The following is a 19,659-nucleotide window of genomic DNA, read 5'->3' on the forward strand; positions in this document are numbered from 1 at the left end:
TGATCCACCCCTTGTACATTTGAAATATTACACTCTATTGGGTTAACTTCGTCAGATGGTTTGACCACGCCATCATCATACGCCTCGACTCCAACAGCAGGGTCCACACCCTGTTTGTCCACGCCTGCCAGCTGTGGTCTAGAGAATATACCTTCGATGAGGTGGTGTAACATTTGCTTCAGTTCACCTAAATTGGTTTGTTCAGTGAACAGTTTGTTGCAGCCCAAACTAAAACATTGAAGCAGTTGCTTCAGCATTTCCTTCAGTTCAGCAACATTGGAGGAGAGGTTAATGATACACACATCATTGCCTTCCACCTAATCATACAAACACATTCGTGAACTTAGGGGTTGTTTGGGGTGCCCTAAATAAGTGTACTTTTTGTCTTTTTGGACTAAAAAATTGAGGAAAAAAATATGGATGTTTGGGTTAACTTTTTGACTTTTTATGGAAAAATATGTATTAAAAAATTGTATAAATTAGTGTGTAGGGGAAAATTAGGATTGTAAGTTGTGCAACCGTAATTTTTGACTTTTGGTGAATAGTGATAAATTTTTAACTTTTTGAGTAACTTTTTGACTTTTTGGATTTTTGGCTTTTTTTCAACTTGCCAAACTTGCCTTTAGTCTTATAAATCATCTTCAAATGATGTGGCTCATCTGTGTCAAAATTGTGTAATGATTGGATAAATTACCTTGTCATTGTCAACAACTTGCTTGCCTTGGAAATATCGCAACATCTCCATTAAATCTATTTGGTTGTGGAGAACTTGCTTTATCATTTCCTTCAATTAGCGAATGTCGGACTCTAAATTGCTCATACAGACTGCATCGTACTGTCCTTTTTGTTGGTTCTCGACATGGCATGCATCCATGTCAGCATCATCGGCATCGCTTTCGTCGTTACTGTAATCAAACTCCACCTAATCATAGAAATGCATAAATGAAGTCTGACATTATATGTTGAAGACAAGTGGGTCGATGGTGTGAAATGTGCACAGTGGTTGGAGTGCTTACCGCAATTGTTGGGAAATTTTTCTTCCTTCTGATACGTCGCAGCGTCTCCCGCATTTGGGTATCACCCCAATCATGAAGCCGAGGCATGGACCACGTTGTAGCCGACGTACTTGTCGAGATCAGACAAACACAATCAAAGTACAATAGTTGTGGACATTAAGGGGCACACCATAACTAATTTATTCTTCCCACAAAAATCAACTATATTCAGTAACAATGACATTCATTCTTCTCAATTTTGCAGCGAAACGTACATAGAATGCCGATTTTGTTTACGATGCTATCAACTTTATAGCCACATATCATGCAATGTTTTTTGGGAAAAAAAATGTACAGCAAACCAAGGACTTTATTGATGAAAGCAAGAAAAAAAAGTTATGTACATGTTTGTATATATGAATGGCTGCAACCCAAAAGACCTTTTCCAGAATCAATACGTTTGGTTTGGTAATGGTCCTATCAAGGTTTCTTCTGTATATTCTTCTTCAACTCTGCCTACAAATGTGTATAATGTTTCCTGTGTCATTCTGTGTCTGATTGATTATTCCAAACCGATGAAGATCAATCAATTATGTTCCCTTCTTCGTAACGTAGGCAAATTGGTTCCTCCATTGAGGTCCGTCATACTTTTTGCCCTCTACTCTTTGTTCTTAAATTCATGGCGGTAGTCGCAGAAAATATATTTCTGTGAGTACCATACTTGGTCAGGAAGAGTGTTATTTGTCGTACTCACAAAGCAGGTAACATTGTATGTCCCAATCAAGGCCAATTTGTTGAACCATGACAAAACAATGCATGAAACATATGAACGGGGGAATGGAAAAAACAATCGAGTTATTGGCATACCATTAGCAGAAAAACACATCCAGTTACACCGCGATGACCTTTACTCTTATACTTGCGAACACCATTGTGAAGGAATTACAGTGTCAACTTTGCCCAATTACAAGCTCGTATACCATTCACGTCTTTCACGGCATGAATGAACGATGGCTTCAAGGCGGTCATTGTGGTAGGACACAACATGGCCCCCAAGACGTACAAATTTCCTTGGAAACTCGTCATCCGCACCATCAGTCTCGGTTAGATAAAGTCTCACCTTGTTCAAAGGAATGACTTCATTAACAACTCCAACCTTATCGTAGATATTGGGATATGCTTCTAATGACCCAACCAACTGCACGTCATCGCCTTCACACCGTATTCCCAATAAAACATTAACTGCCTTACAGGTGAGCCTAAGTTGATGACCATGAACATTCAATGAACTACTGTCAGGATTGAAGTTTTGTACCAACCATGCACACAAGTCGTGATCTATACGTGTACACTTCATCCCCAGGAGGCCAGCAAACCCAATGTCAATGACTACCTGCTTTTGTGCTTTGTTGAACCGGTTAACTAGTTCAACAATTGACTTCAATGATATGCGGAGTTACCTTTTACCCTGCACATTTTTTACCCTTAAATTAATACAAAAATACAACCAACAATGTCAGCAAAGCAGGACCTAGCCAAATGCATTTACGAAAACATGAAGTACGTAATGACCTTTTCAGACTTCGGTGCGCATGGTATTACTTTGGCGTGTTCCTCGATTCTCACCTTAGCCATTTCCGCAAACCTTTTTTTCTCATCAGAGGGGAGTGCCTTCTACTTTTCCCCAAGCTCCTTTCTACTCTTTAACCACGAAAGTGACAGACGTACAAGACAAGTAACAACTATGAGTCCAAAATAACTGTAACTACAACTTTATGCCAAACGCAATCTGCGTGCATTGTTGGTAATTAAATAAGATTGCAAATACAAATAACAGTTGCAGGAAAAAGTCAGCGACAAAACGTAGTTGGACTTTTACAACGAATTGAAATTTATGAAAATAATAGGAAGGTGACATTATCACATGCTACAATCCTACAAACATGAAACAATCACAAGCACACTACGACCATTCAATACAACGTGTGGATAGCAACCCAGCCATGTGTTTCCATCATAGTGTATTATAGATTTCGACACTCACCATTTTTCGTCGAGTGTTGTCTAGCCTTTACATTTCCTTCAATTGTTGCTGGCTACATGCAAGCACCGTGAAGCTTATCATCACTAAATCTTAAATATGAATATATATATATATATATGCAAGTATTTATGTCAAGTTGGCCCCGAAATCCGCATAACACACCTTTCATACATCCGGGACTGAATCGACACCAATTTAAACATTTTCAGACATGCGGAACGAAACCAATTTCAAACATCACAAACTGAACTTCGACAAAGAGCGTAGTTTCACTACAAAAAATGTAATTCCAGATTGTCAAAATGAACAACTAGTACCTATAACAAATGAATGGTGCAACTGGCCGCTTTCGACAAGAGCCAGCAATAGTGTCAGACATTTGGATATGTTGTTCGGCAATTGTCTTCAATCTTTTTCTTCCCCTTTATGAAAGAGCAAATCATACAAATTAGATTGAAGGGAAAATTACAGGGGTGGTGTATACATTTTGTCCGTTGTCTAATTTGAATCGATGCACTTTAAACTCCCTCAATTCTGACACTCCATTTTAAATTTCCTGGACAATTTTGGTCAAATTGCTAATGTCGTTTGTGATTTTTATAACAAATATAGTAATGTCAATTGATTGAGATTATGTAAGTTTAGTAAAGTTATAAGTTGACTACAACAAAAAGTACAGTTGCCACGTATATGCATATTTTCTGATAGAAAATAGTGAATAGTTGTAATCAAATGGACATAATCGAAACAAAAGTTCACAATTGATGATGCAAAGCGAGGCCATTCAAAATTTGTGCAAAACAAATAACATAAACACAAAAGTACATGGGCTGCTATAAGAATTGATCCCAAAAAAAATTTAGCGTATTCCTTGGTGATGGATTTCGTTTGTTTACAAACATATGTACGAAACCAACTGGTAGCAAGTCTTGAAGGAGAAAACTAACATTGTTGGTGCGAGGTGACCAATATCCATCAGATGCAATGATGACAATTCCTGCAAAGTATTCCAATCAATATTTACAAGAACACAAACAAACGGCTGCAACATGTGGCTGTTTGAAAATTTTGTGTAAACACAAACAACAAGACACAGAATTTCCCAACACATATAGATTTTGAAACGGACAAAAGAAAGGACACACATCAAAATTTTGCATTTAGTTCACACAACTTACAATTGAAATAATTATGTGTACAAGCGATAAATGCATAATTTCCCAAAAATTGAAGAGGAATGACTACATTTTGTTTTTCATTTAGGGCTGAAGGACTACACACACATACTTTTATGAAGGCTCGACTACAAAGGACAAGGAAGCAACTGAACTATTTCATGACGGGGTTAAACAATCTGGACAGGATTCTGCTGTCACTGAAATTGGTGCTCATCCCAGGCACAAAAACCAGATGAAACCCATCAAGTTGAGGGCTTCAATTTCCTACTGAGCAACTTGGTTGCAGAGAATCGAGGTGGCTGCATCCTGGCCCACGCTCCATTACTTTCGAGTGCTCAAACAGTGGGCAGATCAGAGAAGAATACTTTTCCGGGCGTATAAGCAAGTTTCTTCAATTGTATGTGACAATGAAACAAGCAAGACTGTCGTTGCCTGCCAACAAATATTACTAACGTACCCACCCATTCTCATTCTGGACGAAGGTCATACTCCTACAAATGAAAGTACGCATTTCATGAACTCGCTCAATAAAGTCCAGACAGCCCGCAACTCTTGAATGACAGCTACCTTTCTCTTCAAATGTAACTGCTATTCAACAGAAGATGATAATTTCAAGAGAAAGGTAACCGTTATTCAAGAGTTGCGTGCAATGACAAGCAAGGCTGTCCATTTCTACAAATGAGATTTTCTTCATGTATTGCCTGGGCTTGTTGACTTTTTTGCATTTCTTCACCTCAGCCCCACAACAGTTCGTGAAGTTGAAGAACTGAACAACTTAGTTAAAAAGTTCAACATCACCTGGGATGGGAGCACACTCTATGTGCATGCACAGTTGAGATCTCTCCTAAAGAGTTCACCTACAGACACGTCAACCACAGAAAGAGAGGGCATTGACAATGCCCGAATGGACCACATCTTAGAAAAGTTAGATATTAGAGAAGGACTGAAGGCAAACTTCTTCCTTAATCTGTTAGGCTTGTCCGAATTAGGTGGGGAGAAGGTATTGGTTTTCAGCCATCGTCTCCAACCGCTTAAGTTGTTGGTAAGGCTAGCCATGAAAGTGAAGGGTTTGACTCTGGGAAAAGAATTAGGTGTGGGGAACGAATAGCTCTCTACAAAATTTAAAAATCGCCATCCTCATTTCAACTCTTTCAATTGGCTTTCCTATGTTTTAAGTTCAATACCGTCAACTATGCATGAACTTCAGCACTGAAACAAACAGTTGTTTCCTGTGTTACACGGACTCGGATACGGGTGCCGGGTGCGGGTATGTATGTACAGGTCCGACTCATTAAATCTTACATTCAACGGTACGCAGTCTGGGGAAAAAATATCATATTTTTAATCTAATATGTGATATAAAATGATACTATATGTAACTTACAGTATCAAAATGACATTTATAGTAATTTGACAATAATTTGCACATATAATAATTGTGTTATATACAATTATATAAGAAGTATCCGTTGAAAAGTATCTGACACATATCTCATACCCTTGTCCGACTCTCAGGTGTTCGACACGGGTATTTGATCTATTTTGAAGAGTTCGTGTAACACAGATTGTTTCTAAACATAAGTTCCAACAATATAAAATCACCGAGTACTACAAAATTGAAAGCAGAATTCAACCGAGTGTGCTAGCCATTGCGGAATCAAGATTAGTCATTGTTTGTTTATCGAGTTTCTTATTTTTGCTTTTTTGGGTACTCTAAAAAAAAAATTGTTTTTCCCGTGCCAACATTACACAAATTTTTTTTTAAGTCTTCTTTGGTTATATATAACCTAACAAGTTGGCCATGTAAATGCAGAACACCCTTTATGCTTGTTGCTAACTACTATGATACCTATGTTCAACTTGCAGCACTGATAGCAAAGGGAGACTTCCTATTCGAAAGGGAGAAAATACAAAAATCGAGTACAGAACAGTTCCTATTGGGTCGATTTCGGGTAGCAGAGAGAAGAGTTCCTATTCGAATAGCACAAAATACCAAAATGGAGCACAGAACAGTTCCTATTGGGTTGATTTCGGGTTGGGTGTGAAGGTATATGTGAATGAAAGAAGACAAACAAGGAGACAGAGAAAGAGAGAGCACGAACTAAAGGAAATACCAACTGGAGCAACAAACCAACGGTGGTGCTCGATTAACCCTTGCGGTTGTGCTCCAATGACAAAAATCAACTTCAAAAAAGAATTTATGCATCCACTTCCATGGCTAGCCTTCCCAAGAACTTAAATGATTGATGTTCGCCAAACTCTAGTAAATAAGCTTTGTTCTTTCAATATGATTTTTGCCCTCAAATATTTTTCTCTGTAAAACCCTATAGCTATGGGGAAATGGAACAACGGAGAGACGGGGAGAGAGAAAGACAAACAAAGAGAAAGGGTTCGAGATGGCAGAAAGACGGACGGGCCGAGGGAACTTACGCCTTTTCTGAACACTTATGGCATTTTTGAAAATTTTATACTTTTTCTGACAACTTACACCTTTTCTGACTTCACTTACACCTTTTTATGAAAAGTTACATCATTTATAAATTAATTTTGTTCGTAAAAGTTACACCTTGGAACTTACACTTTTTGTAAAAACAAAACTTACACATTTTCTGATGTCCCTTAAATCTTTTGTGGAAAAACATACGCCTTTTGTGGAAAAACATATGCCTTTTGTGAAAACTTGAATTACACGTTTTGTGAAGTGACTTACACCTTTTGTGAAAAAACATACACCTTTTCAGAAAATTTACACCTTTTATGAAAGAAATTTTTCATACAATTTACACATTTTTAAAACATTCACCTTTTCTGAAAACTTATATGTTGTAGTGAAATTATTTGCACCATTCCTCAAAAGTTATACCTTTTGTAAAATATTTTTATTACAAAAATTTACATCTTTTGTTCGAGCTTACACATTTTCTGAAAATGAATCTTACACATTTTGCCAATTTACTTCCATTTTTTGTGGAAAAACTTACACAATTTCTCAAAAATTACACCTTCTGTGAAATACTTTCTTTCTAAAAATATACATCTCTTGTTCAAACTTACACATTTTCTTAAATCTTACACCTTTTGCTGAAAATAGTTACACCTTCTCTGAAAAGTTACTTCTTTTGTGAAATAAACTTTGCATAAAATTTACACATTTTGTGAATCGAAGACTTAGACTATTTTTGAAATCATATACACATTTTGTGAAAAACATAAACCTTTTTTGAAAAGTTACACCTTTTGTAAAATAAATTTTTTCATAAAATTTACACATTTTGCTAAAAACATACACTTTTTCTAAAAGTTTACACCTTTTGGTGCAAATACCTACACCTTTTTCTGAAAAGTTACTTCATTTGTGAGTTAATATTTTCCATAAAATTTACACCTTCTATTGGAAGTCACACATTTTCTGAAAATAAAATTTACACCTTCTGTGACATTACTTGCATATTTTGTGAAAACATTTACACGTTATTTGAAAATTTACACCTTTTATGGAAAATTTGGTTTCATAAAATTTATACCTTTTGTGAATCCTTACACCTTGTCTGAAAGTTTAAACCTTTCAGTGGAAGTACTTACACCATTTCTGAAAAGGTGTAAATATTTTCCCCAAAAGGTGTACACTTTCAGAAAAAATGTAAGTTTTTTACAAAAGGTGTAAACTTTATGAAAACATATTTTCATAAAAAAGTGTAAATTTTCAAAAACTGTGTAACTGTTTTCACAAAAGATGTAAGTTATGTCACCAAATGTGTAACTTTTGTTTTTAGAAAAGTTGTAAGTCATAATAAAAGGTATTTCACAACATGAGTAACTTCTCAGAATGGGTGTAAGTTTTTAACAAAAGGTGAAAATTTTCAAAAAATATGTAACTGTTTTCACAAAGGATGTAAGTTCTGTCACAGAAGGTGTAACTTTGTTTTCAGAAAAGGTGTAAGTTCTAATAAGAGGTGTAAATGTTATGGAAAAAATTATTTCACAAATGGAGTAACTTTTCAGATAACGTGTAAGTATTTCCAACAAAAGGTGTAAACTTTAAGAAAATGTGTAAGTTTTTAACAAAATGTGTATATTTTATGAAATGTAGTTTTCCATAAAAGGTGTAAATTTTTTCACAAAAGATGTATGTTATTTGACAAAAGATGTATGTTCTGTTTTCAGAATGGTGTAACTTCAAATAAAAGGTGTAAATTTTTGTAATGAAATTATTTTACAAAAAGAGATAACTTTTCCGAAAAGGTGTAAGTATTTGAACGAAAATGTGTAAATTTCCAAAATAAATTATTTCACAAAAAATTGTAACCTTCTAGAAATACTGTAAGTGTTTTCACAAAAGATGAAATTAACTTCACAAAAGGTGTAAGTTACGTTTTTTCGCAGAACGAGTAAGTTGCTAGAACCCAATCAAACTGTATTTGTGTTGTTCATGGTTCGATATCGATATAGACAGACAGAGACGAAGGGAGGGAGAGAGACAGACCGATATCGATAGACAGAGACCGAGATAGACATGGTTCGACAGAGAGAGACGGACCTAGATCGACACAGACAAACCAAGATCGATACAGACAGAGATCGGCAGACGGAGAGAGAGAGAGACTGACATCGACAGAGAAGAGCCCGAGATGGACAAAGAGAGGCCAAGATTGATAGAGACAGAAAAATCCTTTGATTTGCACCAGCGGCGGTGGCGGTAGCAATGTCAGTCGACGGTGGGCAACAGTGGCCCGCGACAGTTGGGTGGTCGGTGGTGATAAAATTTTCAACGTATAAGTCGTCGATAAAATTTAGAGCTTCTTTGGGAACTTATATTTTTTGTAAAAACAAAACATTCAGCTTGATTCTCTCACAAAGTTTACACCTATTCCTAAATTTTACACCTTTTTAAAAATTTTCACCTTTTCGTGGAAATATTTACAACTTTTTTGAAAAATTACACATTTTGTGGAAAAACTTTTTTCATAAAATTTACACTTATTATTTGAAGTTACACCTTTAGTGAAAAACAAAACTTACATATTTTCTGAGGTCATTTACACCTTCTTCGGAAAAACATACACCATATTTGAAAAGGTTATACTTTTTGTCAAATAATTTCTTTTAACAAACTTTATCAAAGCATATTTTTCATAAAACGTGTAAATTTTCAAAAAATGTGTAATTGTCTTCACCAAAGATGTAACTCATATTAAAAGGTGTAAATTTTTTAAAAATTTTTGTTTCACAAAAGGAGTATCTTTTCAGAAGAGGTGTAAGTTTTTAAAATAAGGTGTAAACTTGATGAAAACATATTTTCCATAGAAGGTGTAAATTTTTAAAAAAGGTGTAAGTTTTGTTGGCAGAAAAGGTGTAATATCCCATAAAAGTGTAAATTTTATGGAAAAAGTTATTCACAAAATCAGTAACCATTCAGAAAAGGTGTAAATATTCCAACAAAAAGGTGTAACCATTCAGAAAAGGTTTATGTTTTAACAAAAGGTATAAATTTTATGCAAATATTTTTTCCATGAAAGGTGTATATTTTCAAAAACTTGTATGTGGTTTCACAAAAGATGGAAGTTATGTCACAAATGGTGTAAGTTTTTTTTTCACAAAAGGTGTAACTTCCCATTAAAGGTGTAAATTTTATGGAAAATATAATTCGTATAACTTTAAGAATTTCCCCCAAAGGTGTAAACTTTATTCAATCAGATTTCCATAAAAGGTGTAAACATTTTCAGAAAAGATGTAAGTTATGTCACAAAAGGTGTAACTTCTAACAGAAGATGTAAATTTCCTGAAAAAAATTGTTTCACAATCAGAGTAACCTTTTAGAAAAGGTGTAAACTTTCAGTAGAGGTGTAAGTTCTTGACAAATGGTGTAAACTTTATGAAAGCATATTCTCCATAGAAGGTGTAACTTTTCATAAAACATGTAAATGTTTGCAAAAATATGTAAGTTATGTGACAAAATGTGTTAGTTTTGTTTTCAGAAAAGGTGTAAGTTACAATAAAAGGTATAAATTTTATGAAAAAATATTTTCACAAAAGAAGTAATTTTTCAAAAAACGTGTAAGTATTTCCCCCAATGGTGTAAACTTTCAGCAAATGTGTAGTTTTTAACAAAAGGTGTAAACTTTATTCAAAAATATTTTCCATAAGGGGTGTAAATATTTTTACAAAAAATGTAAGTTATGTTACAAAAGGTGTAAATTTTCTAATTCACAAAAGGTGTCCACTAAGAGGTGTAAACTTTATGCAAACATATTTTCCATAGAAGGTGTAAATTTTTTCACACAAGATGTAAGTTATTTGACAAAAACTGTAAGTTATGTTCTCAGAAAAGGTGTAACCTCCAATAAAAGGTGTAAATTTTTTTAATAAAATTGTTTACAAAAGTAGTAACTTTTCACAAAAGGTGTAAGTATTTCAACAAAAAGATGTAAATTTTACAAAATAAATTATTTCACAATGTGGAACATTCCACAAATAGTATAAGTGTTTTCACAAGAGATGTAAGTAACTTTGCAAAAGGTGTAAGTTTCGTTTTTTCAAAAAACGTGTAAGTTCCTAAAATCCAATCGTTCAAATATTGGCAATGTCGGAGAGAAGCGGCGTTTTGGAGGGCTTGGTTTTTCTCTCAGTAGGAGTTCGTTTCAGAAGACCAGTTTGGGAGGGCTTGGAATACCGACTCCAATTCCAAATCCAACCAAGTATGTCAATGTTAAACAGAACCATTTTTAATATAGAGGAAGGGACAGAGAGAGAGAGAGACAGACAGACAGACCAAGATCGACAGACAGAGAGACCGAGATGGACCATCGACAGAGACAGCCAGATCGAGATAGACAGAGAAGAGACCGAGATGGACAGAGACAGACCACGATCGCTGGAGACAAACCGACATAGACAGGGATCGATAGCGAAAAACCGACATCGACGAAGAAGAGACCGACATCGACAGAGAGAGACCAAGATCGATAGAGACAGAGAAAAAAACCTTTCATTTGCGGCAGTGGAGGTGGCGGTGGCGGTGGCAATAACGATCGTCGTGGCAGTGGCGATGTCAGATGGCGGTAAGCACCAGAGGCCACTGACGCTTGCATGGTCAGCGGGGGTCAGGATTGGTGGTGACTATTCTCTGTGTGTGTGAAAGAGAACAAAGAAAGGGGTGGTGGGAAACAGAGAAGAAGCGGGCCGATGGTAATAAGATTTTCAATCTTTAGCGACTAAACTGTGATTTGTCAATAAAATTTATACTAAACTAAATTTTACACCCTTTTTTTGAAACGTTACACCTTTTTTGAAAAGTTTCTAAACTTATACCTTTTCATCAAAATACTTACACCATTTTCTGAAAGTTTATATCTTTTCGTCAAAACACTTACACCATTTGAAATTATTAATATATTATATTATTTAATTAATTTACCTGCCAAGTGACCCGTTTAGCAGGTCACCAATGTGTAAACTTTCAATAAAATGTCCTATAACCCAATACATAAAACGTGTAAGTGCAAAGTACTAAGGGTGTAAATGCCTTGCATACCATATGTAAGGCACACCTAAGAAAGGTCCTTTGGAAAATTACGTCTTACCATTGAGGCTTTCAATCACATAATAAATCAAACTTTTTATTCAAATTTAAAATCAAATTAAAAGAAAAAATTGATGAAGGGTTAGAAATGCTTAGTGTTGTTAAATTGAGGAGACTACCCATTCCTCTTTATTTCCTATTCCTTCCTAAACATTCTTAGCTGCTTCAATTATGTGACATTTTTTTCTCTATTTCAACATTTTGTCTTTTATGTTAGTATTATTATTCAAATTCGTTGTGTTACAATTGAACATTGTAAAAATGCTTAAATCATATTATTCTATAAAATTAAATTTAAAAATATAATTTGGATATAGCACGGGTAGAAAACTAGTTAAGATCCATATACAAGTGAAAATATTTGACCCACGAAACTCTTAGTGGAACGTACTTAGAAATGGCCACGGGATAGGTTTGTTGTTCCTCGCCCTCGCCCCATATCATTTGGGGGATGACCACGGGTAGGGGTGGGCAACGGTTTATCCGAACCGCTCAAACCACCCAACCCGCATATAAATGAGCGGTTTCGCAAACATAATGCGGGCAAATGCGGTTTGAAATATGACAAATTTACGGGTTGCGGGGGGGTCACGGGTTAAACCCGCAACTCGCAAAAACCGCCCGCACTTTAATTATTATTATTATTTTTTATATACCAATTTTGTAACTTTAACAGGAGTACCATTATGTTCTCTATGACACTAGGATCCTTATTTTTAAGTATTTCTCAACTTTCTTAATGCCGTAGAATTATCAATTCTTAAACTTGGTTTCTTATATGATTTTCATTGGTGACTCATCCACTTTTTTTTAATAAAATTTTTCTTCTGGTGGTTGATGGAACTTCTAGTTTGATTATTGATTATTGATTATTGAACTGGCAATTCTAATTGAGTACAACCTTTAATACATTGATAGACATTTTTTACTGCATTGATATACATTTTTTTTCATGGCAAAAATGCTAGTGTAGGGTCTCTTTGTTTTGGATACTTTCATTTAATGCATTGATATTCAATTTTTATTTGTAAACTCATCAGAAAATTATTGTCAAATGATCACAAATATATAAAATGAATTTGATGCCTAAATTCAATGGGGGAAAAAAAACTCAAAAATTAATTTTTAAAGAAAAAAGTGTAAACCGCAAGCTGCCCGCACATCTGCAAACCCTATCTGCACAAACTGCAAACCGCACTGCGGGCGGTTGCGAGTTGACTTTTTCCCAGACCGCATAGATGTGGGCAGGTCAAAACTGAACCGCAAACCACACAAAACTGATCTGCGAGCACCTCTAACCACGGGATAATGATTTATAATTAATGGAAGTTAAAAGATGTAAGATGAGAAATAAATTAGTGAAAATAATTATTAAATGTAACATTTTTAGCTTTAATTTTATCATATTCAAAAGATAAAAAAATATAATATATATACATATAAATATATGTAGTAAATATAATCGAGGCAGGGGCTATGGTGGGGCGAAGGCGGGGGAAGCAAAACCTAACCCTGCTCCACTTCGTCATTGGGGTGGGAAAATCCCATGCAGACGTAGACGGGCGATGCAAGAGCAAAGCAGAGTGGGGAACACATGCCAATCCCAATGCACCTTCTTAGAAAATAAATTTATTCTAGACAATTTATAAGTTCAATATGTTTCTCTTTCTCTTTCTCATTTTCTCTAATAGCATATTTTAAATACTTTTTTAATATAACTTTGAATTAAATTAATGAATTGATGTTTTCATATATATATTAATTATTAGAATACATTTTTTAATAATTAAAAGTTGAGTAATCCTACGAATCATGAAACTAATCTAAGGATGATTGCATAACATATAATAAAATACTACAAACTAATTTAAGAGTAGAAAATATTCATGATATTTCGTTCATAATATCTAGAATTATTATTAAAAGTTCAATCATTTAAAAACATTAGAAATATGTATGTAATTAGATATACACAATCACATTATATGATAAAAATTAAATTACATAATGATCGTATTAAAAATAACTTGTATATTATTTGTGTATTTCTAAAATAAATCTCTCAAACTATTTAATAATACAATACATTAAAATAAAACATTAATACCATTGAAATATAACGATGTGTGTCTTTGTGATGGTCTCACACTTTGATTTCTCAACCAAAGATTTGGACTAGTCCCCATGCACCCCCACCTACACAAACATTAATAGTAAGTTTTGTACAATTTTGTCGGGCTTCAAGTAATAGAAAATTCAAGAGAATTCAAACCCTAACACATTGCAATGTGGGTCTAGATAAGACAACAACTGCTTCCGAATTTTTTCAATCACTCACCCATGTTCATGGCAAGTGCACGAGAGAGCCATTGATCGAAGATAGCTTTAGCGATCCAAGTCTTTTTCAACCATCTCAGCGTCGAGCCTTTTGATTTAACTCAAATTTTTTTATTTTATTTTATTTATTTATTATTTTTTATTTTGTGTCTGCACGCGTGTGGAGTAGGATTTTGCTTTTGTTGATTGCATCACTACAAGAAATAACACTTTTGGCGACCAAATTTAGCTACTAAAAACAATTTGGTTGCCAAAAGCTATTGAATTAGCGACCAAATATTTTATTAGTCGGCAAAAGTAAAAGATTTAGCTACTAAAGCTTTTTAGTCATTGTAAATTGCTTATCGGCGACTAAAAAAAATTTAGTCGCTAATTATCAAACAATTAGCGACTATAATATTATTTAGTCACTAAAAATTGAATAATTGGCGACAAAATTAAATTTTAGTCGTTGTACAGTGACTTTTGGCTACTAAAATTATTTAGTCGCTGAAAGATGTAGCTGATAAATTTTTTTAATCGACAAATATAGTTTATCGGCGACCAAAAAATATTTTTGTCGCTAAATATTCCATCATTGGCTACTAAAAGAAATTTTAGTTGGCGATAGTATATATTTTAGGCTACCAAATTATTTTTGGTCGGCGTATTATACCTTTTGCCGACAACATAATATTTGGTCGCCAAATGTCGGAATATGTATTGAAAAGTTTTTAACGACCAGCAAAAATTAAGTTGCTGTATATGTTTTTTAACTCCTTATATTATTATATATTAACATTTCCCGACAAATACAACATTTAGTCGCTAAAGATCTAAATTTTTTAGAGGGATTTATTTTATATTCGCGCCTCACACATTTTGACTCACATTTTGCCTTTGTGTACCGCCACCGCCGCTCTCTCACACAGATCCTCTCTTTCACACAGATCAATAACCAGCAAACCTCACCACCGCGCATCCTCAGCACCGTCTTCCCCGTTCGCCTCAAATCAGCACCGCCACCGCAGCTAACAGGTTCGGTCTCTTTCTCACTCCCTTTCGGTCTCTTACTCTGTCGGTCTCTGTCTCGGTCGCACTCTCTCTCTCTCTCTCTCTCTCTCTCTCTCTCTCTCTTCCCATCTGGTTTTGCTCTAGGGTTGTTTATTCTACCCATTCAATTTAATTTTTTGTTCATTTCTGCAATGGGTTTGTTTGAAGTGGTTTCATTACTAGAGTTTTACGGGGTTCATGTTGTAAATGGGTTTGATGCCTTTTCCCCTCTTTTTCCTTTCTCTCTCATTATTTTCAAAGCCCTAATCCATTGATTATTTTCATTGAAATTTTCTGTCTTGTATTCTACTTGTCATTATTTTCTAAATCTGTTTATGTAAATCTGTGTATGAAATTTACATACACAGATTATCTGTGTATGTATTCTGAGATTGAGATTGAGATTGAGGTATTTGAATTTAAAATACTAGAAATTGAACCATTTTAGTTGATGTTGAGAATTGAGAAATAAAAGTAGTTTCTTAGGGCAATTTGGGATTGGAGAAAACATTGACACAACTTCACCTTTTGATTCACACCAAATAGGTGTTCTGGCTGAAATAAATCTTGATATAGATAAAGAAAATGTATAGAATATGATCATGAATACTTTGCTAGATTTTTGAGATTGGCATGTCAAGTCTCTAAATAGTTCAAATTAGTTTTGTTATAACTTTCGGTGACTAATATTTTGGTTGCCAAAAATATCACTTTTGCCGACTAACCCAACTTTAGTAGCCAAACGTTGATGTTTGGCGACCAGTAATTTAGTAGCCAAATATTTACCTTTTGCCGACCAACTAAAATTTAGTAGCTAAAAATTATCTTTTTGGCGACTACTTTCTTTGTTGCCAAAAGGTAACATTGCCGACTAAAAAAAATAGTAGCCAAATATTTCACTTTCAGTGACCAAACACACGTTTAGTCGCTAAAACTATTGCTGACAGGGTTTAGGCAACTAACTTGGCGACAAAAAAATTTAGTCGCTAAATGGTATCAGCGACTAAAAATGCGACCTTTGGCGACTAATATTTTGGTCGGCGAAACTATTATTTCTTGTAGTGCATGTTCTGCTAATGGTGAGATTGCTGGTAGTGGTCATGATCTTGTTTCTTTGTAGTTGACTCCTTTCCAATATGTTATTGGATTGGAGAGTATTGTTGTGTCATTTTGGGCCTTAATTCGGTCCCATCTCAATAATCCAAACTGTTCAATGTGTAGAACTCATCAATCACATAATTCCTGTAAAAAATGACAGTGATCTGATATCGAAAGCCACTTGATCAAATCATATTTCTATCACAATTTATTTTGAAAATTATGCATGCCATGGACAGAGTAATGTGATATAATGAAATATCTATCGACATTCGATCAGCGTAATATTTTACAAGAATAATGTACTTGACAAGCTCTATAGATTGAACAGTTCAAATTATTGAAATGGACTCGGATCACAACCCACAACAATTGAACAGCGCTCTCCAATCCGATAACAAACTAGAGAGAAGCTAATTCCTTTTAAAATTTCTTCCCGCACAACACAGAGGTCACAAGTAGCCATTGGATTGGTGTTTTTTTTTGTTTGTATTAGGTTCTTTCTTGTGTTTTGGTTATGTTATGTTAGTGTTTACTGTATTCCAAATATTTGTAATCTACTTTTCTTTTGAAGGAAAAATATACGGGCAATCATATTATCTAATGCGGAAATGGTTTGGATTAGATGCTTGAATTACGAGCCTCGTCTGAACAATCCCCCGTCAATTGAGAAGCTACTAGAGTTTCTCAATATTTATCCACACTCCAAATTCCTAGGCTTTCAAGATGGTAGCCTCAAAATAGATGAATAGAGAGAGAATTTATTGTTTTTGGTGTGTCTACACAACGTTGAGCATGAGCCCTTATATAGGTATATATGGCAAACCATGTGTACCTCATGGTTAGGCCACACCATGTGTACCCCATGTCCAAGGCCATGTGTCCCTCATGGTTTCTAAGACCATGTGTTCTTCATGGTTAGGACATGTGTGGATGGACCATGTGTACCATGTGGCCTTCAATGTTAGGTCACACCATGTGTACCACATGGTTTCTAACATCTTTCACTCATCCACACATCCACATCATGTGTTAGATGCTCATTTCTCAATCTCTCATTCAATCCACCCCTCATACAGAATAATGAAGTGTGCAACCTAACGAGAAGGTATAAGGTAAGAGTGCTATATTAAGTCACCATAAACTACCATAGCACGTCACTTAAAATATCTCATCTACACCCTAGATTCATTGGATCACACCAAATCAAACATTTTAAAACCCCTCACGAGTCACGAGTCATAACTCATAAACATGTTTGACCTCAACACTATATATGTACTGATGATTATATCGTGATCTCAAATCTGACACAATCACCTACGCAATGAGCTACAATACAAGAATATGATTTCCAACAATCTTCCCTAGCCACTCATGTCAATTCACTCAAATTTGACCGCTTTCTTAGACATGGTCCTCCGGATCGTATTCATCATGACCCTTGGATGACATACCATCAAGTCATCACTTCATGACATAGTTCCAAGTTCAAGGGTATAAAGTTGGCTTAACAGGGCTCACATAATGCTAGAGCAAGGATTCATCTAGCCACTCCCTTGAGTGGTCGACGGTAGCACATATAATATGATATGTATTCTACAGCAGAGCTCCCACTAAATTGGGTCTGTCGCTCTCTAACGCAGTGCGAATCTTAGTCTAGTCGCTATACAAGCGCCTAACCTGAGTTTCTTAACATATTCACTCATCAAGTGCTTATCTAATATCTCACATTCGGCTATATTCAGGCTTCATAAAGTTGTGAAAGTCTCATCTTAGCCAATGCTAAGGCGACATCTTATAATGATAAATCAGTTTGTTCACTTCTCAAGTTACAAAACATTTACCTCACTCGCTCTACCAGCGCTAGGGTGATCGCCAGTGTGAGAAGGCCGAGCTAAGCCTGGTGACAACATATACAATGTATGCTAATAGTATCAGTTACGCCATAAAACCACATGGATAGATAATTATGCATAAGATACACAAAAATACCTAATAAAGTCAATGAGATATCCACAAAAACATCAAATCCTACGAAGTCCTAAACTCCTAACATGAGTTTGGGAAACGTCTCTAGCAGTGGCTTTAGTAAGTGGATTAGCCACCATCCTGCTAGTAGAGATATGCTGTAGAACTACCTCTCATCGTGCAATCACATCTCGAATAAAGTGAAATTGAATGTCGATGTGTTTGGGTCTGCAATGATACTTAGGACCCTTAGAATATGCCAAAGCTTCCATTCTGTCAACATAGATTGTAATGGCTTTATCTGCAAAAGCTATGATCCCAAGGCATTGAAAGAATCTCCTCAACCAAACACCTCTTGTACTACTGTTGAATAAGCAACGTACTCTGACTCCATCGTGGATAAAGCAATGCATGATTGCTTAGTCGCTCCACTAAGTAGGAACAAATAACCAGTGGTAGACTTGCGCTCATTTTTATCAGCAACCCAGCCTGCGTCACTATATCCATTTAGGTCTCAAATCTCCACCCTGATAGCAAAGAATAAGATCTATCGTCCCCCAAATATAGCAAAAAATCCTCTTCACTGCTTGCCAGTGAACAAGTCCTGGGCTACTTTGGTAACAACTAACCAATCCCACTGCAAAACATATGTCTGGTCGATACACATCATAGCATACATCAAACTACCAACTGCACTCGCATAGGGAACTTTTGCCATGTGTTTCTTTTCCTCATCTGTCTTAGGGCAAGAGTCAATGGTCAGATTACGTCCCTTCTCAATTGGATTGTCAATGGGTCTGAAATAGTGCATACGAAACCGTTCCAATATCCTGTTAATGTAAGTCTCTTGAGACAAATCAAGAAGCCTCTTAGAGCGAACTCTCAGGATCTTAACTCCGAGCACATAATTTGCCTCTCCCATATCCTTCATTTCAAAAATAGAGGACATCCATTCTTGAGTGGTGACAATCATCTCCATGCCATTTCCAGCTAACAAAATGTCATCAACATACAACGATAGAACAAGGAAACTCTTTCCTGATCGTTTGACATACACACAATGGTCTTCCTCCATCATCTTAAACCTAGTTGAAATGATGGTTTTATGAAATTTAAAGTACCATTGTCTAGATGATTGCTTTAAGCCATAAATGGAACGTTTAAGGCGGCATACTTTGTGCTCTTGTCCATTGACCTCAAAGATTACTGGTTGGTCCATATAGATCTCCTCATCTAGTTCTCCATTGAGAATTGCAGTCTTAACATCCATTTGGAAAAGTTCCAAATTCAAATGCGTGACAATAGCTAGAATTAGGCGAATAGAGGCAAATCTCACTACTAGGGAGAATGTCTTATCATAATCTATACCCTCTCTTTGAAAATGTTCTTCCTTTTTGATCTCAAGTTCTTTCATCTTCTACAATG

The 19,659-nt window shown here is 35.4% G+C and overlaps 1 protein-coding gene across 3 annotated transcripts in view; it reads left to right on the plus strand.

The window, feature by feature from the left end:
- The first annotated feature begins 15,011 nt into the window (after window positions 1-15,011).
- LOC114289079 (arginine--tRNA ligase, chloroplastic/mitochondrial) overlaps window positions 15,012-19,659 on the plus strand; it is a 42,979-nt gene continuing 38,331 nt past the window's right edge. The window contains exon 1 of one of the 3 annotated variants that reach the window (XM_082883146.1): window positions 15,012-15,150. The gene's annotated coding sequence lies outside the window, so the exon portion shown is untranslated. The remainder of the gene's footprint in view (window positions 15,151-19,659) is intronic. The other 2 variants (XM_082883182.1, XM_082883186.1) reach the window with 2 other exon arrangements.

The sequence above is a fragment of the Camellia sinensis genome, chromosome 1 (assembly GCF_055761805.1).
Source record: "Camellia sinensis isolate YWXY chromosome 1, ASM5576180v1, whole genome shotgun sequence".
Lineage (NCBI taxonomy): Eukaryota > Viridiplantae > Streptophyta > Magnoliopsida > Ericales > Theaceae > Camellia > Camellia sinensis.